This window comes from Hypomesus nipponensis, chromosome 17 (assembly GCF_054491055.1).
Source record: "Hypomesus nipponensis isolate SF chromosome 17, ASM5449105v1, whole genome shotgun sequence".
NCBI classification, from domain to species: Eukaryota; Metazoa; Chordata; class Actinopteri; order Osmeriformes; family Osmeridae; genus Hypomesus; species Hypomesus nipponensis.
The window spans coordinates 15826642-15835938 of NC_140377.1; the positions used below are offsets into that span (position 1 = coordinate 15826642).

Genomic DNA, 9297 nt, shown 5'->3' on the forward strand with positions numbered 1-9297 from the left:
ATAATTTGGAGCCAGAAATGATAAAGACATCACCTTCATAGACAAGGTTTCTACCAAAGGAAACGGCGGCAATTTAATTAACATTGAGCTCAAAAAACTATTTTGCACTCAAATGAATGCCCCAAAATGTTTCTCGCGCGCTGCGCGCGCTCGCACTGTGGACGATCCTATATCCAGCATCACACCAAACCCAGATGTCATGGGTTTGGGTTAAGCCCCGAATGTTTATAACGTATGGCTCCGTGCCTGATTAACACTCAGATCGTGAAGCAGACTCAAAAATGCTAACATAATGGTTATATAAAAAATTATACAAACCCCTTCCGTTATCATGATGCCCCCCCAGAAATGTTCACTGCCCCCCCAGTCAAAGCAGGCTGCATCCGGGCCTGAGCTCCCGTCTCACAATTGTAACTTCTACAGTACTGGGGTTGCTATGACTACCTTAGTAAACAAAAGACTGCACACATGCAACAGATATGTCCAGAGATTTGAGAGTTTTGGCTAGCTAACCTTGCTAAAGGTTAGTGCTAGTCAAGATATTTTAATTTTCGCGCTGAGGCTTTGGACACCAATTTGTACCATAGCTGCATGCAGAGCAGAGAATGTCTAATATAGAGAGAACTGCCACTCTCGGGAAACTTCCGGGTTCTGAACTGGTTGAAATTCCATGTGAGGGCGCTAACGAGCGAGTGCAGAATGAATGGAGGTCTATGGAGCGGTACCCCTCAAAATCCACTTTTCTCAGGATATAATTTTTTGTCCAGTAATTTGAATTCTGAATTCGAAAGGGGAGGCCAAAAAAATACACACTGCCGGGTTTTAGATTTTTTGAAAGTCGCCTTTCTGTTCTAAAAAGCTTTTGAAAATGTCATTGACGTCATATACATCGTACGACCAGAGCTACTGTTTGACGGCAAGCTCTGGTCACTTACTTTTTTCTCTCAGGGCATCGACAACACAGCTGACAGGTTAGGCTCTCCCTGTCAATACACATGCTTGAAAGAGTTTTGGCTTGCTAATGTTGTTGCTAATGTTGCTAATGCTCCGACATTCTGATTCCGCTTCGGATGCCATCAAGCGGGAGCTCTGGTCGTATCAGTCCTTTACTAACCAATCAGCATTCAGTAGCAGAATGCTAGCGTGTTATGTGCAACAACGACTCACCATGTAAGAAATCAAAAGGACATAAGTACTCGTTCATTCAATTTTCGACCTATAATCCATGTTGAACATGCACAAACTACAATCAAATCGGAGGTTTTTCAACGACAATCAGGCGAAAGAGACACATTTAACCGTTTAGCTCCATAGACTCCCATTCAACATGCACTCGCTCGCGATCACCCCCAGTGGAACTCTGGTGGAACTGCAGCCAAATTCGGTACAATGGGGTTTAATAGGGAGTGGCAAGGCTCTCCTTAAACAGGCTCTTATGCAGAGTCATAAAGAGAAAGAGTTGCGTCAATTGATTGGCTTCTATCATCACCGTTATTTTTACGTTCATGGTACTGTACTGAAGGCTAGTAGAACTAGAGCGAGCTAGCATTAGTTTCAAACAAAGCGGCATAGGCTCCGTGCACAATATGGCGGCGGGTTGACGTTCGAACTTGAATGTGAAGAAGGGAGCCGTACCAGTTTTCTTTTCGTGGAATGGGTACAAACTACCTACGCCCAGACCGAGCGTCTAGGAAAGGCGTCCGCGGGCCGAGAGTCCCGCACCAGAGTCAGACTCGGTTTTGGAGACCGAAATGGCTCCGGATCACGACTATTGTGTAGTCCCTAAAACAGGAGCGAGGGCTAGTAATTTGGCCGACGAGAACGAAGCTCTACGTTGCCAGATTAGGGAGCTACAGCAGCAGTTGGAAGTCCTCAAACTTCGCGCTTTGGGATAGAGCGCCTGTCTGCATCAGACGAGGACGTGCGCTTTTATACTAGGTTTGCGTCCTACAGGAGTTTCATGGCATTTTGGAGATTAATCGAACCTGCTGTGATACACAAGATGGTGCGCATAACCAGCACCAAGACAGCCTCTGCCAGCATCGGCACAGTCCATCACCCAACAACAGAAGGTAACATGACGTGCATAGAGTTGTAGGCCTAATGTAACTCTGAAATTAGACAGAAAATGTTTTATTTCGTAATTGCCCCTGTTGGTTTGTGGAGTAAACTACATCTAACTAAAAAGTAAAAGCCAACCAGCTGATGTTGGTATTATGTTCTAAATGTATACTTTGTAATAACAATGTCAAGGGAGCTAAACAGAGGCTTTTGTTTTTATATCTCAACAGAAACTGAGACCCATTGACGAGTTTCTGCTGTTCCTGATGTATCTGTCAGTGGGTTTTCCTCTCAGGGACCTTGCAGAAGTTCAGCATTCACCGCACTACTGCAAGTCGGATCATCTCCACATGGACTCATTTACATTTACATTACATTTACATTTATTCATTTAGCAGACGCTTTTATCCAAAGTGACTTCCAAGAGAGAGCTTTACAAAAGAGCATAGGTCACTGATCATAACAACGAGATTTTCCCAAACATTGCAAGTAACCAAAAACATGAAGCATACATTGTGAAAAAGCTAAACAAGTGCCAAAAGGGAAGACCCATAAGAGCATGCAGTTATACAAGTTACAAATTAAAACAACATGAACCACAAAAGTGCAGGACTGTACCTGTAGAAGACAATCAACAGTAACATATTTCACAGCGAGTACAAGACTTAGCTTCGTTATATCTAATCTAAAAGAGCAATGAGTCACTTAATAAGAGTCATTGTGATCCTGGAGGAAACTAACTGACAAGTCCAGCCAAGAATTCTTAAGTGCCGTTGTACTCCCGGAACAAGTGCGTCTTGAGCCTTTTCTTGAAGGTGGGGAGACAGTCAGTGTCCCTGATGGAGGTGGGGAGCTGGTTCCACCATTGGGGGGCCAGGCAGGAGAAGAGCTTGTGTTGGGACCGGGCAGTCTTGAGCGGTGGGACCACCAGGCGGTTGTCTGAAGAAGACCTTAGGTGACGGGTGGGGGTGTAAGGTTGCAGGAGAGACTTGATGTAGATGGGTGCAGTCCCGTTCACTGCTAGGAATGTCAGTACCAGGGTCTTGAATCTGATACGGGCGTTGATGGGTAGCCAGTGGAGAGAGATGAGGAGCGGGGTAACATGGGAGCGTCTGGGTAGATTGTAGACCAGGCGGGCCGCCGCATTCTGAATCCTCTGAAGAGGGCGGGTTGCGCATGCTGGGAGACCAGCGAGCAGCGAGTTGCAGTAGTCCAACTTGGAGAGGACCAGTGCTTGGACTAGCAGCTGGGTGGAGTGCTCAGACAGGTATCTCCTGATCTTCCGGATGTTGTAGAGGGTAAATCTACAAGACCGGGAGACTGCGGCGATGTGGCCCGTGAGGGAGAGCTCGTCATCCATGGTAACCCCGAGGTTCCTGGCAGAGAATGAGGGGGTCACCGTCGTAGATCCCAGGGTGATTGACAGATTGTGGGAGATGGAGGGTTTAGCCGGGATGATGAGAAGTTCAGTTTTGGCGAGGTTCAGCTGGAGGTGGTGCTCGGTCATCCAGGCGGAGATGTCTGCGAGGCAGGCTTCAATCCTAGCTGAGATCCCCGGATTGGTCTGGGGGAACGACAGGTACAGCTGGGTGTCGTCGGCGTAGCAGTGGTAGGAGAAGCCATGGGAGGTGATGATTGGTCCAAGTGAGGTGGTGTACAGAGAGAAGAGGAGAGGTCCAAGGACGGAGCCCTGTGGGACACCGGTGGAGAGCTGGTGTGGGTCAGACAGTTTGCCTCCCCAGGAGACCTGGTAGGATCTTCCCGAGAGGTAGGATGAGATCCACTGGAGTGCAGTGCCCGTGATGCCCATCTCAGAAAGTCTGTAGAGCAGGATCTGGTGGTTAACCGTGTCAAACGCTGCAGAAAGGTCCAGCAGAATGATGACGGATGACCTCGAAGCCACTCTGGCAGACTGGAGGGCAGTGGTGACTGAAAGGAGGGCAGTCTCTGTGGAGTGGCCGGTCTTGAAGCCCGATTGGTTGGGGTCAAGCAGGTTGTTCTGAGAGAGAAAGTTAGACAGTTGGTTAGATACAGCACGTTCAATTGTTTTAGAAAAGAAGGGTAGCAGTGATACCGGTCTGTAGTTCTGGAGGACAGCAGGGTTAAGGGAGGGTTTTTTGAGTAGAGGGGTAACTCTGGCCTGTTTGAAGGCAGAGGGGAAGGTGCCAGAGGTAAGAGAGGAGTTTAAGACATGGAGCAGAAAAGTTATGATAAAGGGGGAGATGGTTTGAAAGAGAGGGGAGGGGACAGGATCAAGGGGGCAGGAGGTGGGGCGATGAGAGAGAATGAGGTCAGAGAGCTCTGACTCGGACAGGCGAGAGAAAGAGTTAAGACATTTAGTTGGGTCAGTCATGAGTGGTGAGGGGGTAAGAAAGGTGGGTTTAGGGAACCGACTGCTAATGTCGGAGACTTTTTCCTCAAAGAAGAAGGAGAAGTCGTCTGCTGTCAGGGTGGAAGGGGGGGGTGGGGGAGGTGGGTTAAGAAGGGTGGAGAAGGTAGAGAAAAGTTTGTGGGGGTTTGAAGCAGAGTTAATTTTGTTAAGAAAGTAGAGGGATTTAGCACCAGTTATGTGAGAAGAGAAGGATTTAAGGAGAGAGTGATACTTATCAAGGTCCAGACCGTCTTTGGACTTGCGCCATCTCCTCTCAGCTGCTCGAAGGGTGGACCACTCTTCACGAATAACATCCGTAAGCCACGGGCAGGAGGGAGAAGATCGCGCAGGCCTGGTTGACAGGGGACAGAGAGAGTCAAGTGATGCAGTTAAAGTGGTTAAAAGGGTGTCAGTGGCAGTGTTAGTGGGGTGGGACGAGAACTTGTCAATGGGAGGGAGGGAGGATGTTACAACCGAGGAGAAATGGGAGGGGGATAGGGAGCGGAGTTTGCGCCGGAAAGTTACGAGGGGAGGGGAGGTAGGAGGGGTTGGAGGGAGAGAGACAGAGAATTTGATAAAGAAGTGATCAGAAATGTGTAATGGGGTTACAGAGGTAAAGTCAGTGATACAGTTACGTGTCAGGATGAGGTCTAGCTGTTTGCCTGCCTTGTGGGTCGCTGGTGTGCTCAGCAGCGTCAAGTCAAAGGAGGTCAGGAGGGACAAGAAGTCGACAGCCTGCGTTCCCTGGAGGTGGATGTTGAAGTCCCCAAGGACTATCAGGGGGGTTCCATCATCCGGGAGGACGCTGAGGAGCATGTCCAGCTCTTCCACAGTCAGCAAGCGGTCCTGGCGGGCGATAAAGAACAATTAAGCATGCTTTGATAGGATTAGTTATCATCACATAATGGTGTTCAAATGATTTGGCAGTAAAGGAGAGTGGTGTGGATGTGTATTTAATATGAGGGGAAAGAAGCAAACCTGTCCCACCACCCCGTCCGGTTGAGCGGGGTGAGTGAGTGAAGGAGTGGTTGACGGAGAGAGCAGCTGGAGTTGCAGTGTTCTCTGGGCGGATCCACGTCTCTGTCAGTGCAATTTCTGTCATTTCCTGTACTGCCTGCTGGGAAGCCAGCGCCTTTGGATTCCTCCAGAGATGAGTGAGTGAGAGCTCACCTGCCAGCTGAGTTTGCAGCTTTTTCTGATACACAGGTGATCCTTGATTGTACAAAGATATTCTGTCAGACACCATCCTCTCTGCTCCTTCCGATTGAGGTTTTCTCTACCTACAAATCGCACACTACATTCAAGGCCATGATTGGCATGGCACCCCACGGTGCTGTCACCATTGTGTTTGGACTGTATGCGGGTTCTATGAGTGATCGTGAGATCTTCAAGCTGTCTGGGATTGTCAAGTTGCTGAAGCCAGGTATGGCGATCATGGTGGACAAAGGGTTTGTTGTGGACAACCTTGCTCCTTGTAAGGTGTACCGGCCTGCCTTTCTCAGCAACAAACGACAAATGAGTCGAGAGGATGTCATACAGACACAGTCAATTGCACGTCTGCAAGTGCATGTGGAGAGGTGCATAAGGAGAGTAAAAGAGAACAAACTGTTCGACAAGGACATACCACTGTCTACATGCGGAAACATTGATGAACTGTTCAGCAGGGCTCGACATTAACTTTTTGAGGCACTTGTCCTTTGGACAAGTACATTAACGTTTCACTTTTCCATACACAAAAGTCACTTGTCCGGGTAAAGATTAATCATTTTATATATATAAAAAAATGGTGTTGACATTTCTCGTTTGCTAGCGTCGGCAGTGGTGTACCCAGCAAGCTTTAGCAGCATTTGTATCGGTTAAATGTATGTAGTTAAATATCAGCTAATATTCAACTGTAAAGTAGGCTATACACCAGTAGTGATTTTAGACCCTTAGTCTTTTAGGCGCTCAAGCACCCCTAAAAAAAAAAAATTACAAATATAGTTGCAAGCAGCAATGTAGTGGCCAAGCAGGTCAGATGACCCAGAAGAAACTTTCGACATCTAGTGTCTGCGGTGTACCTGGCTTCCTTTGCAGTGGCTTACAGTCTCGCTAAACAGAGAATCAGAGGCATGACAAGCTTGTCAGCTTTGGCTGGATTCGAACCTCTAACGTTGAAGTTTCCAGGACACCAATTTATCCTAGTGAGCTATTCTCAGTGCTGGAAATCACAGATTTCAGTTACTGGGTAAAAATATTAGCAGTTTTTCCTGTGGCAAACGTGGTCAGATTTGGCCCAAGTTTAAACAGCTGTAATTCAGTTTTATTTTGACATGTCAAGGTGGTTGTGGTTTGAAGATCATCTTTGCCAAATTAGGTGAATTTTTGATATTCACCAAAAACGTTTCAATCATTCATTCAAAATGGCGGCCACATCAATTCAACTGGTATCACAATTTAACATGTGTCAGACACATGATCACCCCCTAGCGGTTGGATGACACAACCTTCTGTGGACCTCTTTGGAACAGGGTCCCGAGCACCTGTACCAAGTTTGATGTCAATTCAGCAAAAAATTCCTGAGATATGATCTCAGTTCCTATTTTGGCGGTTTCATCGCCGACTTTGATCAGCTTTACCGGAAAAACAGTTTTGAAAATCAAAAACCATCTGAAAACGTTTGCGAGGCTTGATCTGAAGATACTTTTTTGCTTATTGCAGCGCCACCTAGAGGTGAAATGGCATGACCTATTGGACCTCTTTAGAACAGGGTCCCTAGTCTTTTTACCAAATTTGGTGTCAATGCAGTAAGGAGGTGCTGAGATATGACTTCACTTCTTTTATGGTGGCTTGGTTGACGACTTTGATTGACTGTTCCAGTCAAAAGGTTTAGAAAATCAAAAAAACGTGATGTCTTTTGTGAGGCTTGGTCTGAAGATGATCTGTGCCAAATTTGGTGAAGATTGGACAACTAGAGGTAGCGAAAAAACGTTACATTCATTCAAAATGGCGGCCACATCAATTCGGCTGGTATCACAAGTTAACATGTGTCAGAAACGGGATCTACTAAGATATCAGGAGACAAAGGAATCACTTAAATAAGACAAACAAATCAAAAGTTATTGGTCAACACACAATCCTACCTATTGTAGTGCCCCCTAGAGGTCTAATGACACTACCTGTCTCAAACCTCTTAATAAGAGGGCCTTGAGTCCATACACCAAGTTTGGAGTCAATGCATCAAAGATTGGCTAAGATATTACCTCACTTCCCTTTTTCCGGATTAGTTGCTCAATTTGATTGGCTGTAACAAATTTTTGCCTATTGCAGCACCACCTAGAGGTGAAATGGCATGACCTATTTTGGACCTCTTTAGAACAGTGTCCCTAGTCCCTATACCAAATTTGGTGTCAATGCAGTAAGGAGGTGCTGAGATATGACCTCACTTCTTTTATGGTGGCTTGGTTGACGACTTTGATTGGCTGATGACTTTGATTGGCTGTTCGAGTCAAAAAGTGTAGAAAATCAAAAAAACTTGTGATGTCTTTTGTGAGGCTTGATCTGAAGCTAAATTGTGCAAAATTTTTGCTGATTGCAGCGCCACCTAGAGGTGAAATGGCATGACCTATTTTGAACCTCTTTAGAACAGTGTCCCTAGTCTCGATTTTTAAGTTAAAGTTAAATTAGACATGCAGTTTTATCACCTACATTTGCTTAATTCAGATCCAGTTGTGAGATAGTGAAGACTAATCACTGAGTCATACTCGCTAAGATGTGGTGCCGGAGTCCGGAAGGCAGCGTTAGTAACCTATTTTACTAAGTTCTGTAGAATACCAGTGAAGCGGGTAGGCTGTCCACAGTCGTTGTGAAAAGACTACAGGATTAAATTACTCTGTGCGCACGTAAAATATTGATCCAGTCCGGGGGACTGAAGTGTATACAAGAACGAACTAGTTATTGTTGTTAAGGCCTAATTTATGTTGTTATGTTGAAGATAAAATAGTACTAAATAGTCTATGAGGAATAAGTGTATAATTGTATAAACCGCAGTCTTGTTGTGAATTAATCATGGGTAATTGTTTAACTTGTTGTAAAAGAGAGTCTGTTGTGACCACTGAAGATGCTGAATTTATGCAATTTCGAGGACAGAAAGATGTGAAATATTTGAAAGTATGGAGAACTAAATACGGATTTAATGGTAAACTGAGTGTGGATAGCTCTTCCGCATTAGTTAGAGATATCTGAACGAGAGGAAATCAGAAGACTAATACAAAACATGGCTTACAACAGGCGAGAAATTGGTTACAGGAAGCACATAACAGAAAGCTAAATAAATAAATAAATAGGCCTACTTTGGCTTTAGAGGATTCTGATGATTTAAATGCAGTAACATCTTGACAAGATAAAAATCTCGCAGCAGAACTTGACATGTCTCCGCAGCAGCTCCTACTCCAACCCCCAGCTTTGATCCAAGTCCCAAATCCAAATCCTGGAAGAACGGCGAGCCAACTTTGTATGTTTTTAGACCATGGACAGCCAATGATGATGGGAGACCATTTGTGAACCTCAATGACCTACAGCATTTAGCAACAATGTTGAATGAAAGCCCTTATGAACAACCACTTAGGAATGAGTTTTTTGAGAGTTGCCTCCCTCATCTTAGAGGGGTTTTACCTGAACATATGGTATTGTACTTCCCGTTTAAATGAAACTCAGGAATATGCTCGTCATGCTGAAAAACATTTCCAACAAAAGAAAAAGGCAAAAACCAGAACAGCAGTGTTTTCTTTAGATGATGAAGGGGCAGGCATGTTTATATGCGGAGGTCGAGGAAAAGGTCAAAGAAGAGCCAGGGGGAGAAGAAAGATGGAATATAGAACAGAAGG

General features: G+C 45.5%; 1 pseudogene; it reads left to right on the forward strand.

The window, feature by feature from the left end:
- Positions 1-2002: 2002 nt before the first annotated feature.
- LOC146253697 (uncharacterized) lies at positions 2003-5951 on the forward strand (annotated as a pseudogene).
- The last annotated feature ends 3346 nt before the right edge of the window (positions 5952-9297 follow it).